The sequence below is a fragment of the Saccostrea cucullata genome, unplaced genomic scaffold (assembly GCF_032062105.1).
Source record: "Saccostrea cucullata isolate Sc308-1 unplaced genomic scaffold, CSIRO_AGI_Scuc_v1 ctg9412, whole genome shotgun sequence".
Taxonomy (NCBI): domain Eukaryota; kingdom Metazoa; phylum Mollusca; class Bivalvia; order Ostreida; family Ostreidae; genus Saccostrea; species Saccostrea cuccullata.
The window spans coordinates 9085-25549 of record NW_026925105.1 but is presented as its reverse complement, the minus strand read 5'-3'; the positions used below and the strand labels follow the sequence as shown (position 1 = coordinate 25549).

Here is a 16465-nt window from a genome sequence, read left to right as displayed (position 1 = left end):
AAATGATGAAGCTAATCTCCCTGAATAAATTGATATATGGCATGTGTGCATATTAAAAAAAATAAAAGTTGGAGGGAGACGCAAACCTTACCTTAAATAATAACATTAAATCCAGCATCTGGATATCTGTGTAATTTCTAGGGGGTTATAAAAATTAGATGAAAAATAAAAGGTTTTAATGTGTAATTCCCATACATAACAACAGTCTTCAATATGAATTGCGCAGCACAGTTAAGGTTACAGTAAGGAGGCAGGGCCTAATTTGTACGGGAAATGTTTACTATGACGTCACACATAATGAAAGGTCTTCAAAATACCACAAAATGAAATTATTTTCTATTTCAAACAGCTGGATAGCTGTATACTACATACAAACTTACTATTACATGCAATTTTGCCGTTTGTTAAATCCCACACAACAGTATATAAACGATGCATCGATCGCAATGCACTTGTCAATGTGACGTCATCTCGCAAAAATGACGCAGTTTGTACACAGTGAGAGGCTGATCAAGTCACATTTTGTACAATGAAAAATGTCTTTTGTTCTCAAATAAAATATTATTTGCAGTAAAATAAAAAGCCGTTAACTTGGATGCGATGTCTATTTTAGTATTTTATTTATAAGCTGTACGTGCATTCTCCAGACAAGCGATAATGTCATGTGTTTGTATGCAAATTCATTGAAAAGGTAATGGAAGTGCCCTAATAAATCGATTTATTGCAAGGGCATACCCTCAATGTATCTTGTCAAAATTTTACACGTAAACTCAAGAAGCATTAAGATATTTGAAAAGTGCTGCGAACCTCTTGAAATCTTGCAAATAAATTAATTATAGCTATATTTAATGTAGTTGACCAGCAAAATATTCAACCTGCCGTCCAACAAATTAAATTTTACCAATTAAAAAAGGGAATCTATATAGGTTCGCGGCACTTTTCAAAAACTACATATAGTGTTGAAAAGGATTATAAAACAAACTAAGATTTTTAACTTGGTTATGCCCTTGCAATATTGAAATTTATAGATGACCTCTAAACTGCAAGTATAATTGCCAAAGTCATGTGACGTCGACATTACATGACAAGTCTAAATAAAAAAATCTAAATGTCCCCAACATGTAGATTTAAACCACATTACATTTTTTTTATATCAGTGAATTCCTAAAAAGAATCGCCCATCCTAATAAAGTATGTAATTTTTATCTTTAAAAATCGGCGATATTTCCATTTGTAACCTTAACTGTGCTGCGTGGTCAAAATAAAAGTTACATTCAGATACTTTGAGGTCTGTGAGAATAAGTTTTTAAAGAGCTCATGCTATCAGAAAATCATATTTTCAATACTTGATTTGACTATATCTCAGTTTGATAAATGGGTACATCTTATCCAGTCAGTGTCTGAGAGTAAAAAGATACAATCCTGAGTCCTTTCTTTGCCATCCTGTAAACCACAGTCTATGATCGTACTGGTTAAATTCGTTGGAAATCATATTTATCTCTGTTCTTCTTAAATCCCCCATCCTGTTTTATTTTCTTGTCTCAGTGTTCCAAGAGAGGATATTCTGTTAGTCTTTGCATAATCTGAAAGTCTTTCACCATTCTGAGAGTAGACATAGATCATTTCCATAAGCCCTCACTAGAGAATCCTGAAAAAATAAAAAAATAATGTCTTAGTTGAAAAAAAAAATGTTATATAATATAAGCTTGATGGAATTCTAAATATAGACAAAAAGGGTATAAATACAAGTTGTAACATAAGATTTTGACTTTTCATATTAACCATGGGTAAGACCTCTAGTGAAGAAAAGAGTAAAGGAATGAGTAAAACTCAGTATGGAGAGAGAATTCTTTCAGAGAAAGATGTAGACAGAGGTATACCAGTTAAATTAAAAAAAGATGGCACTATTGAATCATTTCTCAACAAGAATATAACCAATTATGTCCAGAAAAGGGTGATCCTAATGTTATCAGAGATTGCATAGAAAGACCCTTGATTGCAGAAGAAGCCAATGAAGAATATAACCATTTATTACCAAAAGAGGGTAAGAATTACTTGGATTGCCCTGAAAGACCTTCGACTGGAGAAGAAGAAGTCAAGTTTATAGATGATAAAAAAATAGTTGTCAGAAAAAAAAAGATTGTTAAAGACACATGATTTTTAGCCCACAAAACCATTGGAGATACAAGGATTACAAGATATAAGGATTAATGGAGGAAGTCCAAACTGAACTCTTGGAAGATATTAAGGATCATTATGAAAGTAACTTTCCAGTGTTTGTTTATTACAAAATTATGTATTCTGATTAAAAAAAAGGTTTTCACTTTCATTTGTTGTGCCTTTGACCATTTAAATTGACCTTTTGGTCAAGATTGTGATATATACACTCTGATAATCATATATGATGTCTCTATGATGTTTACCTCAAAAGTTTGAATCAGGGTATTTGTGTTCAAAGAGCTGAAGAAACTATACAGACAGATCTATAATGATTTTGGAAGCATACATATTAAGGAGGTTAAAGGAGATATAACACTAGAATAGATTATTAAAAAGAAAGAACACAAACTCATAGAAATGATATTGAAAGTACCTTTTATGAATAAAGTGTCATGCTCTAAGGTATTATTTTTATAAACAGGAGAAGGTTAACAGCAGTCCCATACAGTCATAAGAAGATCTTGGGTAGTAGAAACACCAGGAAATTTTATTTGCACACAATCAGATCACCTTACATCAGTTATAAGGTTACAGTCTTTATACATAGTCAAGAGGGTCATTAAGATTTGTTTTCTGGTCATCCTAATGAGCCACATTATAGTATTCTTTCCCTTTGATATAATGTTAATATTAAATGGAAAATTCAGAATTCATCAGCAATTGAAGTCAAAACTTCCTATCTTTACCAACTATGCTATTAAGGAAGTTGGGGGTTAACAAATTAGCCATATTTAACTTATTCTATAGATATGCTATCTTCAGCTGTTAACTATCATTTGGCAAAGAAAAATATCATACATTTCAGTTTTAAAATTTGATCATGAATTTTTCTGCCTTTTCTTCTTCTAAAGGATATCAATATAGTTTAAACATGACCACGACCACCAAGCCCTCTTTATTTAAAAAATCATACAGGGTGTCCCAAAACATATGTTACACTTTTAATCACATATAACTTTATCAAATTAATAGCATTCAGAAAGATATTTTGTCAACTTCTAATGTATTAGCATACATTTTATCCGACAAACTTTCAAGAACTTTCTATTCAAGAGTCAGGTAATTATGATGTCCTAATGACGTCATCATATTTTGATATGGAACCTTCATGTGAAGATCTGGTAGAAATTGTAAAACTTTTCCATCTGTCTAAAATTGCTACTTTCGTCATTAGTACCATAAGAAAACAACATCTTGTTTGGAAAGTCCTAAACAGAATACTAATTTACATGTTTGTGAAGGTATTTGAAGTTAAACTGTTAGAATATATGTTATACTTACAGCTTGGTAAATAAAATCTTCAGGAATTGTGTTCAAACAATTTCAATTCAATGGACGTCATTTGGAACATGTTGTAAAATGACATGTTATTCTAACGAAAAAATATTGATGATTAATAAAGGAAATTGTGGCAACGGTATGCTTCACAAAAAAATTTATAACAATTTTATTATATATTTTAAATTTCATTATTGTAACTTGAGGCATAAAATTTTCATAACGGTTTAAAAGTGTAACATATGTTTTGGGACGCTCTGTATATCATTTACTTATCAATTCAAAAATATAAACATGCATATCTAAAAAAATAAATAAATAAAAATTACAATTGTATCTTCATTGAAACTTTACCTTCAAGTTTGTGTGTTTCTATGTTGGTTGACTAACTGTGTATTTCCAAAGGAAGAGCAGACAGTCTGAACTTCATAGAGAATTGATTATAGATAGTTAGGAACAAAACATATCGTCCATGTTGATGACTGTAAAAATAAAACCATTTTGTTAATATGACAGAGTAATGCATTAAACAATGCATGTTTAAAACCTGAACAAACATGTACAATGCAAAAAAAGATAATGAAAATATTTGTTTTTAATCTCAAAAAATTGTTTTTAACATTAACTCCAGATGAGAAAAGTTCATCATGTTATCTTTAGATAATAAAAAAAGCACAATTACTGTATTAATATCACAAATAAAATGATTATCAAATTAATTATTTAGACATTAAAAGATTTTTTATTAAAGGCAGATTCAATTTTGATTTAATACCTATCAGTACTGCATACAGAAAAATACATCTTTTTTTAGCATCATCACAGTACAACATGTAAAGTCCTTCATTTTTTGGAAAAGCTCATTACTAAGAAACAAAAGTGAAAATGAAAATATATGTATGTCATATATCAAACATATTTAGAATCAAAACAGAAAGTAAATGACTTAGGATTAATCATTTGTAAATTCTTCCTTTTCTCTTATTAAATTCCTAATTAATATCTCTTGATCACCATTTAGTAAGTCTGAATTCAATGGGTAACATACATAATGAATTATGAAATTATATCATAATTTATACAAAAGGACTTATTAATATTCTGAAGATCCCTTAATCATGTGTTAATATATTTTAGGTTAAATAAGGGTGTGCTTATATGAATGTAAGTTAGAGACAACAGATCACATGAGTATTACACAGTAATTAAATTAACCATATAATCATGCTTTAATGCAAAGATGACCTTCATAGGAAATGTAAACAATCAAAAATCAAGACAAACTTACCAGAGATATCCAAATATATGCCAAATAAGCCTATCAATTAAATAATTCAGTGAAATAACATCTCAGCTGATCCTGAAAAAATCATACAATTCAGTGATACACAATTAACCTCATTTTACAATGTAAGTAAAGCAATAATTTACAGACAAAAGGGACTGAAATGTAAAAGATATCATGTATTTCAGTGAACATTTTTCTGATTTAAATTCAATCATAGAAATATTAAATGCACTCTGAGTTACATGCACTGGTTATACAACTGTAAATCACTTGAAATGAGGATAAATACAGCATTTACATTCAAGACAGAACTTTACATAATTATGATTAAATGCAAAGATGACCTTCATAGGAAATGTAAACACAAAATTACCTGTGGAATATGTCTGTCAGAAAGGAGATTTCAAAAATGAACGCGGTCTCAACATTCACATGGCAAGAATGTATCACTGATCAGGATGTTTACTTCAGTGGTCATAGAGAAATTGAGCTTTATACAAGAAAAACTTCACAGCAGAAAAATCATCATAGTAAAAGAGAGAAAAACAAAAGATAGTCCTACATTTTCTGAAACTCTAAGTTCACTTCTTAGAAACAAAAGTGAAATGAAACTTTAATTTTACAAGTGTATGACGTCATAATGCATAGGTAGCTCGCTGACTAGACTGTGTACAAAATCGTACACAGTACGATCAAAATGTAAGTCCAACCTATTTTTTGCACACGACCCTAATTTGTTTGCACACGGTCCTTACAGGTGTTGCAACAGGTTTAAAAAGATGATGCAACAGGTATTAAAAAGATGATGCAATAGGTATAAAAAGATGATGCAACAGGTATAAAAAGATGATGCAACAGGTATAAAAAGATGATGCAACAGGTATAAAAAGGCAGGTAAAAAGTGAACACACCCCACAGCAGGTATATAAAGCGGAGCTGGAAATATAAGATCTCACTTGGTTAGCATTCTGAACTTGATAGAGCTAAAATATGACAGAGGAAAATACAACAGAGACCGTACCAGAAACACAGATTCTTATGGACGTAGATGACAGGAGTTTGATAAGCGGTATCTTAAATCAAATGGCTTTTATCATACAGATAATTCATAATGATATGGGTGATTTTTTAAAAAAAGTGATGCAAAAGATTAGCCAACGAGGAAGGAAGACAGACCAGTTAGTGAAATAATTTAAAAAACTGGAGAAAAAGCCTCAGAAACCCAAGAACTCAGGACACCCTACAGCAAAACTGGAGAAAAAGCCTCAAGAACCCAAGATTTCAGGGACCCACCAGACCAAACCTTTAGTGAAAGAAGGAGACAAAAAAGAGAAAAAGGAAGACAATAGAGAGATTCCAGGCCCCAGCACTACTCAAAAGAGAAAACTATCCCTGATGACCGAAAAGGCCCAGAAGAAGAAGAAGTAAATGATTGTATTTTTTACCTGAATAAAATTGCTGTGTTCTTTTGTTTTGGTCTTGTGTGTTATTTGTTATTGTTTTGAGGAAATCCAGTTTGAAAGATGATGCAACAGGTATAATAAGATGATGCAACAAGTATAATAAGTATAATAAGATGATTCATCAGGTATTAAAAAAGATGATGCAACAGGTCGTAGTAGCAGCGTATATAGTATAATGTAAACACAGTGTAAACACTCCACCATTATTTAGGGGGGGCTATATGTAATGAATTGACCGGGCTATCCCCCCACAAACCCGCCTAATCTGCACTCCCTTGACCCACCTATCCCCAAGGGCCCCAAAAATGTCCTAAATATTGAACCGCCTATCACCCCAGGGGCTGCACTCCGTTGACCCGCCTATCCCCCCCAGGGGCTGCACTCCTTTGACCCACCTATCCCCCACAGGGGCTGTACTCCCTTGACCCACCTATCCCCCACAGGGGCTGCACTCCCTTGACCCGCCTATCCCCCTCAGCCCCAAAAGTGCACTCAGTTGACCCACCTATCCCCCTCAGCCCCAAAAGTGCACTCAGTTGACCCACCTATCCCCCAGCCCCAAAAGTGCACTCAGTTGACCCGCCCGGCCAGGCGCCTTATACCACTAACAGCGTATCGGCTAACCTAGCAGCTTAGTTGTAGATATCTACCTCTATTGAACGGACAACTAATCTAGCTGCTAAGTGTTAGATTTTGAAAATAGATATATCAGTAAAAACTTATTACTAGAAAAAATAAAGTTTATTTCAGGCGAGGATATGTTTTTAAATTTACATTTAATTCACTTAGATATAGGAAGTAACCCTCCTGTTTGAAAAAATCTTGAATTCTGCGATATGTAACTAAGGAAACCATCTTGAATTTAGGACGTACCATTAAATATTTATGCTACCTCTCCATACGTAGCAGCTAGGTTAGCTGTCCGTTCAAGAGCCTAGCTTAACGTAGCGGCTACGTAGCAGCTACGCTGTTGAACGTACTCAAGGTGCCATGGAGGACGTACTAAGCACTCCCTGCCGAATTATCACACCCGCCGTGTGCTAGTTGTCACGATCAGGAAAGAACAGAAAAATCCATCGTCAAATCATTGTTAATAATAAACTAACAAGTGCAATTTTTTTTTTAAAAAGAAACGCCAATCAGCATTCGACTACTCAATGTTGAATTGTATTTACGGATGTCATTGTACTTGAAAATTATAAAAATTATCCTATTCTTTTAATAATTTCACATGAATATGTTTATGTGATATTTAAATAATTATGCATCAGTAAACAAAGTTTCGGGGGTATATTGTTTTTGTCGTATCCGTCTGTCTGTCTGTCTCTCTGTTTGTCCGCAAAAACTTTAACCCTGCCCATAATTTTTTATTTAGTGGAGCTATGACTTTCATATTTCACAAGTGTATTCCTTGAGACAAGACCTTTCTTTGGGTACATGTACCACTAGATTTGACTTTTTGACCTTGACCTTGGAGTTTGACCCTCTTTTACATAATAATTTTAAACTTTTACTTTGGCCGTATCATTTGAACAATAATTACCAGTACATTTATCTTTCACGTAAGAGGGTTGTCCAAAAGGTTCGTGGACAATGAAGTTTTTGTCAAAATAAATGTTACTATATGCATCTATTGTATACATTTGTGATGAAAAACCAAGTCAGAATGGATTAATTTTTATTTGGGAAACTTGATATTTTTGTAAAAATTGGGGTCTTTAAAGATCGCAGATTGTGTGCACGGGCCAGTCTGACGTTAAGCTTATTTCATTATAACGTCAAACATTTGGATTTTGACTTAACACATGTTCATAGACACACACTTCATTTCTTGCACGCACTTCCAAGTGCTAGCAATAATCTTTAAGCATAGATTATAATTTATTATAATAAAAAAATAAATGAACAAAAATTTACGAGCGTTCTACGTAAACAGTTTGTATACACCAATCTACGCTGCGCTAGATTTATTAACGTCATAAATAGAAATATCCATGTTCAGTAAATTACAAGTGTTTTTTTTTTATTCTTGTAGTGTCTTCGAATTTTTATACACCGTTGAAAAATCGTATATAGCAATCTGAAATTGATACGTTAAATATATTTCAATAAATTTAAGTTGTTTTTAAAAAAATTCATAATTTGTCTCTTACGCTGTTTCAACCGTACAAAAACTAATTTTTTGATCAGTCGCTGCCCCATGCAGACGACCGACGTCGCATTTGTTGCCGAGTTTTTACATATATTTAAGGTCTTCCGTTTCCAACGGAAGACCTTCTACTGATTGTGAAGATTAAGATTATTCTTATTATTCTTTTTTTTTCTTCCTAGACGCCAACTTTGAGGCCTCGTATCTCGCTCATTTTTTGATGGATTTTGTTCAAATTTTCAGACATTATAGACGGTAATAAACTCTATCAGAATGCTGTCAATAATTTCAAAAAGTCACTTCCGGTTTTGAGTTATTTCCCTTTAAACGAAAAATTATAGGCTTTCATTTCCAGACAAAGGCTCAGAGACCACTAGAGCTGAGGCAGAATTTTTACTGGTTTTAGATAACAGAAGTATTGAAGTTGTGCACATCGGTTTTTGTTTTTCGATTTCTCTATTCAAAATGGCGCAATACAGGGGTCAAAAAATAGAACGCCTAAAAGAGCGAAAATTTACACGTGTTTTCCTTTTTATCTTGAAAACTAAAAATATTTTGTTAAGACATGTTGCACAAAAGTTGTGCATAATTGCAAGGGCTTTCATTTAATACTATAGAAAAGGGGCTGGCCCCTAAAATAAGGGATCTCTGTAGCTTGAAAGTTTTTGCTTTATAACTCAAAAACGGTAAATATTTCGATCTAAATATTACGAGCAAACTTGTTCTTTAACACCCTTTTGATCTGATAGGAATGTTTATTTGTTCGAATATACCGGGGTTATTGCATAATATGCAGTCGAAAGCAGGTCAGGTAAACATGTACCGTTTTCATTCGGCAAGTAAATCTGACCTCATCATGTGTATAACTTGCTATAAATAATATACCCTACGGTATTTTATGTTGATTTTCTTCAAAATAAGGTTTAAAAGTGTTTTATGATTAACTATTAGATCATGTATTACAACTACTTTTTCTATTTTTCTTTATAAAATTTAATTAGTTTTATAGTGAACACGTCTTGAAAAGCGGAAGATATAAAATCTACTTTTCTACGTTTATCATTGTAACAAACTATATAATTAATCTTAAACTTTATACATTGAATAATTCACGATCATTAGTTGATACATATTACGATCCCATTGTTCAGCGAGATGTTTTACAGTTATGTACATGTAATCAAAGCCGCAAATCCCACGCTGTCGATCTAGGTCACGAGTGTACCAGGCACCTGTGGACATAAACAAAGCAAGTGTTTGTGATTGTATTAGACCATTGTGTAGAAAGACCTAACAATTAATAGAAAACTGTGTTTTTAATTACATCGCGATTCAATAAGATTATTTTACCCATCTTTCATATTTAATCGTAATTCCAAACACTGGTGCATAAAATCATTTTGAACTGTGTTCGCTTTCTTTGGCCTGTTCTCGCAAAATAAACAAAGCAAGTGTTTGTGATTGTATTAGACCATTGTGTAGAAAGACTTAACAATTAATAGAAAACTGTGTTTTTAATTACATCGCGATTCAATAAGATTATTTTACCCATCTTTCATATTTAATCGTAATTCCAAACACTGGTGCATAAAATCATTTTGAACTGTGTTCGCTTTCTTTGGCCTGTTCTCGCAAAATAAAAAAAAAACTCTATTCTGTGTTAATGTATTTTATTTCAATTGTAATTGAGAAGGGGCTTCGGCAAATAATTATAATGAGGGATGGATAGTGATAGGTAATATTGTATATGTACGTTTTATTTTTACCATGATCACTCTTTAGTTTCTCCATTTACCGGGGTATCATTTTTTAAAGATTAAATAAACATTGAACATAAAAAGTAATTTATAATATACTATTGTTCACGTATTTGTAATACCGGTATAGCAAACAGGTTATATCCAGCTTTGTCACTTTGTGTCTAAAGTTGTGTTGCCCGGTCCTCGTTTACAAGCACGTGGTTGCAGAGAACAGTGGGCATATATGAAAATCCATTGTGTACAAATGGAAAATTGGGTTTAAAATATGTCGTTTCTTTCATATCATTTCATTTCACTCTATTTCAGCTTGTTTAAATCAATCGTAATCGCTCGATTTATTCATTGTAAGTTTTATGTATTTTGATAGCCGAATAAACACTAGCTTGGTTTGCAATACCCCCCCCCCTGTTTTTATGGAGGTGGATATTGTTTTATGAATATTAAACTTACATGTACGCATGCATGGTAGTGAAAACATCCAACGTTAAATTAAGCACTTTTGAGTATGCAGTTATTCGCTACTAAACTTTAAAATGTTATTGTACAAAAATAATATACTTTTTCGTTAAATCAACATTGCACGATTTGACATGCTTGTACATGTTCAGTCGATGTCAGTATAAATATACATGAATGCACTTTTGCCTAGAATAACGGTCAAAATATATACATCCAGAGTTTAAGAATACGATTTTTAAAAAATTGAAAATTCGTTAATGCTATTTATCATTAACCAGTATCTCGACGATAAAACATCAATTTTAATTCTTTACCAAACGTCCTCCCGGTCAGTCATTGTTAATGTTGGTGACATGAAATGTAGATACTATAGGGTCTCAGTAAATAATTTCACCTTAATTATCCTCATCGTCATTCGGTGTTTTCATCATTAGAAATAAATTGTTTGAGGACGTCTTGTTTTCTCTTCTCACATTGGTAACACGTAGGAAAAAGTTTTTAAACAAAGCAAACGGCATTTTACAAAAAAGGAAAACGTGAAGAAAAAACGTGTCTATTTAGATTAAAAACACAACGCATCAATTTGTATTTGATTAATCCACATACGTTTTTTTTTCCTTCTCCCATGCATTTCGACTATACGGAAAAAAAGGATCAGCAAATCCTTTGGTAGTATTAAAAGAAAGGTGTTGTACCTTCAAAAGACACTATATCCCACAGGCATTTAGATTGCTTAGAAAAAAAATTGTGTGTATTTTTTTTCCAACACCTCAATTTTTTTTCTAAGCGATCTAAAGGCCTGTGCTTTATCCGAACAGTTATTACAGAGACTACCAAATATATCACGGCGTCCCTGAAAGAATTATTTTTAAATATTTCAATAAATTCTAATTTAGTTCAAAGAAAGCCACGCTGTTGTATACAAACATTCCAAAAATAATCTTTCATGTTTCATGGACCGACACGTGGTTAAATTTCCTCTCATCACTATAAGTACCCCCCCCCTTTAACATGTTTAAAATGAATATACAATGTCTTTCTTCTGAGCCGAGAATGTTAGTTGGTTGATTTGTTTTTGTACATGCGTATATACATGTAGATTAAGGCTGGTGTTGAATTCCGAAAGAAAGTCACAACCTATTTCTTTTATGTAAACCAATAATCATTCTATGCCCCGCCATGAATATGGCTTGGGATATAATGTTTGTCATGTCGGACGTCTTCCATCCTGCCTTATCTCCTTCCGTCACACTTTGCCTTTAGCTAAGTTCAAAGCTCAGTTTCAAACAAACTAACCAAGATATTTTTAAAAATAATCAAACTTCATACACAGTATAGCTGCAGAAAAAAAACAGACAGGAGAGTTGTACTGAGCCACCCACTGAAAAAACCGGTCCTACTAAACAGAGTACGCTAGTACATATAAGACTTTAGAGTAAGCTAGTAATAACTGTATATTTATTGCGGAAAAGTTTTTGAAATATTTCTTCAAACTGAAAGCCTTTTATTGCCTGACGTCACGCTAAGGATCAATAGGGTTCGAAGAGGTCACAGTTAGCCAGCAAAATTTTGTGCATGCTGATTATCATCGGATTTGTTACATGCATTTCAGCAACAACAGTTATCTATTCTGTTAGCAGAAAAATAAACTTATTGCTAATACAATACATTGAAGTATTTATTTTCTCTAGCATATGCTAGCATATATTAATTTCATGCGAATTCTTATACGGATATATGTCCGTTTGACCTTTTTTTCTGCGTTTCTATACTACTGGATTAGTCCATTTGTCTTCTAGGTAAGGGGTGACGCTATTATTTCGCGCCAAAATGTCACGTGTAGGTTTTTGCACCCTTTTTCTGGACTATTCTATTGAATGAAAATGAAAACTGCATGAATTATGTAAAGTCTGTTCTCTTTTGTCAGAATCCTGGTCGAGCTTTGGAAAAAAAAACAACAAACAATTCGGTGACATTGTGAAGTGAGTTAGAAGTTACATCATTTAAAGTAATAAAACATTTGATGTTGATCCCTCATCTCTGGGAAAAACTTCCTGAATCCGCACCATGACATTCATATATCGCCGTCAAGTTTGTTGGGTCATTTAAAGCTTTAATTATTTTTCCCACGTTTCCAACAATCTTCGATACTTTGGCATACCTAAGAAACTATCAATCATATTGTACACGTCAGTCATAATTGTTAGATCCCCAATTTCTTGTAGTTATCATATTTTCAGCTGCCACCTTTATATGTAGCCATGCTTTCAAGCATTAATCAAATGTTTTTCCTTATTTACGTCATTCTCTAAAACCATTTTAGACTTGCGGACAGAGGTGTTCATATTTTCGTCCCGGGTTCGAATCTACAGCGGGACATGATCATGATTTCATTTTTTATTTGAGATACAAACAGTATTATATATGGTTTATGTTTTGTGCAACATCTCCATAATTTACTCCAGTGAAATAATTTAACCCCCCCCCAAATGTAAACGTTTATAGTTTATCATGCTCATAGATTCTATAGATATTGATGACATAGTCAGCCAAGCTTTTTAAAAAGCTGTTACTTGTGTTATTATTTGTTTATTTATTCGCGCAAAGGACATTGGGTAGTAAAGGAGCTCTGGGAATGTTGCACAACAAAATTTGCTTGACGTGTTTACAATTCCGAACTTCTTTTCTTACACGTTATTCTATTGAGCTCGCTGCACTCGCTATTATACGGTTCTTGAAAATGAAAGAAACGTCGTAGTCTTTATGAAAAGTAACCGATTTTCTTGATTGTACAAACATTTTTTAAGAAATTAGGGGGGGTTAAGTTATACAAAGAAAAAAAATTATATGTGTCATTTTAGATTGCCGACGTACAATGATCTGATACATGTGTACCGCTTTTATGAGAGGTTCATATCTCTTCCCTCGTCTGAAAAGTGTCGCATCCATTGATATTTTCTTTTTTGCTACGATTTAATGCTTTAAAAATGATGTCTTTATTTAATTTGGTTATTTTCGATATATAAATATCTGTCCCACCTGTCTGTGGGATGCGATAGTAAAGTGTCTGCCGTCCGTTCGTCTGTCTAGCTGTCTGTCTGTCTATAAACAATTTTTCAAAATACTACTCTTCCTACCGTTTTGGTCTGATTTCAATATAACTTGGAACACAAGTACACATCTCTAAGATACATAGTATAGTGCATCGGTTTTTGAATGCTTTAAGATGCGACGTCTTCAACAGTTTTTGTCTGAATTCAATATTGCTTGGCACACAAGTAGCCTTCACTAAGATACAAAATATCGTGCATCCGTTTTTGATTTCGATGAACGGTGTTGCCATGGTTACTAAAAATAGAAATTTCTGTATATAATTCCTTAAAAATGCTACTCCTCCTACAGTTTTAGTTTGATTTCAATATAACTGGACACACAAGTAGACTTCAATGTGATACATAATTAAGTGCATCGTTTTTGATTTCGATGAACGGTGTTATCATGATTACAAAAAATAGAAATTTATGTGAAATTCCTTTAAAACGCTACTCCTTCTACAGTTTTGGTCTGATGGCAATGGCTAGTTTTCTCTTCCTTTGTTATAAGTACAAACAAGTAGAGCTATAGTCTCGACATTGTGTTGAACCCAATGAATCATTTTGCCTCGATTATAGTCAGAAAAAAAACTCATGGCTGAACATATCCAGTCATTTGGACGAGTCAAGATTAGTGACAGTGAAACTGTAAATTCGCTACCATTTTTCTGCTAGTGAAACATTGCTGATATAATGCAGGGTGGGACGTGACCTTGACTCGAGTTCAAAGTCCCCAAGGATAAGATGTTTTTGGTTGGATGCATGGACAGAAAGAATATCTAAATAAAATGTTTGAAATTTTCCAGACGGTAACACATGGATAATATTTTTATAACGAGAGCTAGTCATTGCTTAGATCAAGGTCATTTGGAGAGTTCAAGGTCACTTGGAAAGTTCAAGGTCACATATATTCCTTTACAGTCTTTTTCCTAGCTAAACATTGCAAGTTGCTTCTCTTAAAAGGTTTAAATTTTCACTTGTAGAACTTTAGAGTGTGGCTTGACCTAGACTCAAGGTTACGTCTTCTTATCCGTAGCTCCAACGGAAGACCTATTCGTTGCTTTGCAACGAGCTCGGCTCTAGTTGTAAGGGTTTTTGTTTAGTATTTGTACTGTCTATATAGTAAGCCATACTTAAGCTATTATAAATGGTTATAGACTCTTTATTTGTGTTACATAATTTTTTTTATTAATTTTGACTAGTCTGATATAGAAAATAATTATTTTAATCCGAACATTTTACATCAGAGTTTATGTTATTTTATCTTGGTCCGTGCGCACTATCCGCGACCTTTAAAGACCCCTATTTTTACAAAAATATTACGTCCCATCAATAAAAATTAAATCATTCTGATTTGTTACTTCATAAAAAATATTTTGATATACAAAAAATTTATATAGAACTATTTATTTTTCACAAAAACGTCACTGTCCACGAACTTTTAGGACAACCCTCGTATGTAATCTTTGTTAAAAGACCTTTCATTGGATATCAACAACCTCGACCTTGTAGATTTCCGTAATTGTGAAAAACTTTAACTTTGGTCATATCTTTTGAACGGTAAAGGATAGGGCTTTTTTCTTCATCTGTGTAATCCTTGTGAGAAGTCCCTTCATTTAGTAACAAAAACTTTGACCATTTGACCTTGAACTTTGAGATTGACCTGCTTTAAAAAAACAAACCTTGACCATAATTTTTAAAGCACTAGGGGTAGTGCTTTTATACTTTACATATTTAATTCTTGTGACAGGACCTTTCATTCGATAAGAACTTTGACTTTGACTTTGGAGTTTGACCTACTTTAAAAAAAAGTTAACATTGGCCATAACGTCTAAACGGTTAGGGCTAGGGCTTCCATACTCTACATAACTATTCTATGTTGCAAGACCTTTCATTGGATTCCAATTACATTGACCTTTTGACCTTGACCTTGGAGATTTTTGTACTTGTAAAAACTTTAACATTGGCTTACTTTCAATTTTCACAATTGGTTTCTAGTGAGAATACTCTAATTTCGGTACCAATTAATTACATTTGCATTTAAAAAAGTAATCTTTGCTATGTTGCCATACGGGGGCATCAGTGTTTCAGAACTTTTCAAGTGAAGTTTTCTTGAGCGAAGTTTATGCAATAATATGTTCTTGCTCTTAATTCATATGGAAGTCATACACAAGCAATAGGAGTTATCATATAACTTTAAAAGTTTTGCTTTTCAGCTCTTTCTCATTCTAAGAATTCCCATGAAATTCATGTGATCAACTTTTGCCTGAACAAGAATATTTCACGGCTATCTCAAAATTGATTTAAAACAGAAACATTGTTTTTTAAATATCTACTGTGTTGACCATGAGGTCCACGCGTAAATATATAAGTGAGGTTAAACCGGATGTCATGGGAAAACGACAGGCTACGCATGCCCGAGAATGGTAGAGAGTTCGCACCCTAGGTAACTTGCCCCTAGAATAATTCGCCCTATTCAAATTAAATTTTGCCATTTATTGGCAAATCGCGTTTTTAAATCCGCATATCGTATTTACATATTGATTGCCGGATCCGATGTTCTCTATTTTACATATACGTTAATATACAAACTAAATATTCATTCTATGGTACAAGAAGTTAAAAAATGGGACGAACATGTATATGAACTTAAAAACTTGAATGAAAAACGTCATTCAACGACTTATTCTTGCTTTTAAAAGAAAGAAAAAGTTTTCACCTGCATTGGTTTTGCCTATCAAGGCTCGCAACATAGT

At 33.0% G+C, this 16465-nt stretch overlaps 1 long non-coding RNA gene across 2 annotated transcripts; it reads right to left on the bottom strand.

Moving 5' to 3' along the window:
• Positions 1 to 1429: 1429 nt before the first annotated feature.
• On the bottom strand, positions 1430 to 5305 carry LOC134268071 (uncharacterized). Of its 2 annotated transcripts, XR_009992277.1 has the most exons (4): positions 5160 to 5305; positions 4787 to 4858; positions 3853 to 3980; positions 1430 to 1648 (listed from the first exon to the last, which is right to left on the bottom strand). It is a non-coding gene; the product is annotated as an uncharacterized LOC134268071 (long non-coding RNA). The 2 variants fall into 2 exon arrangements; XR_009992278.1 differs by lacking the exons at positions 4787 to 4858; positions 5160 to 5305 and adding an exon at positions 4274 to 4334.
• Between the last annotated feature and the right edge of the window lie 11160 nt (positions 5306 to 16465).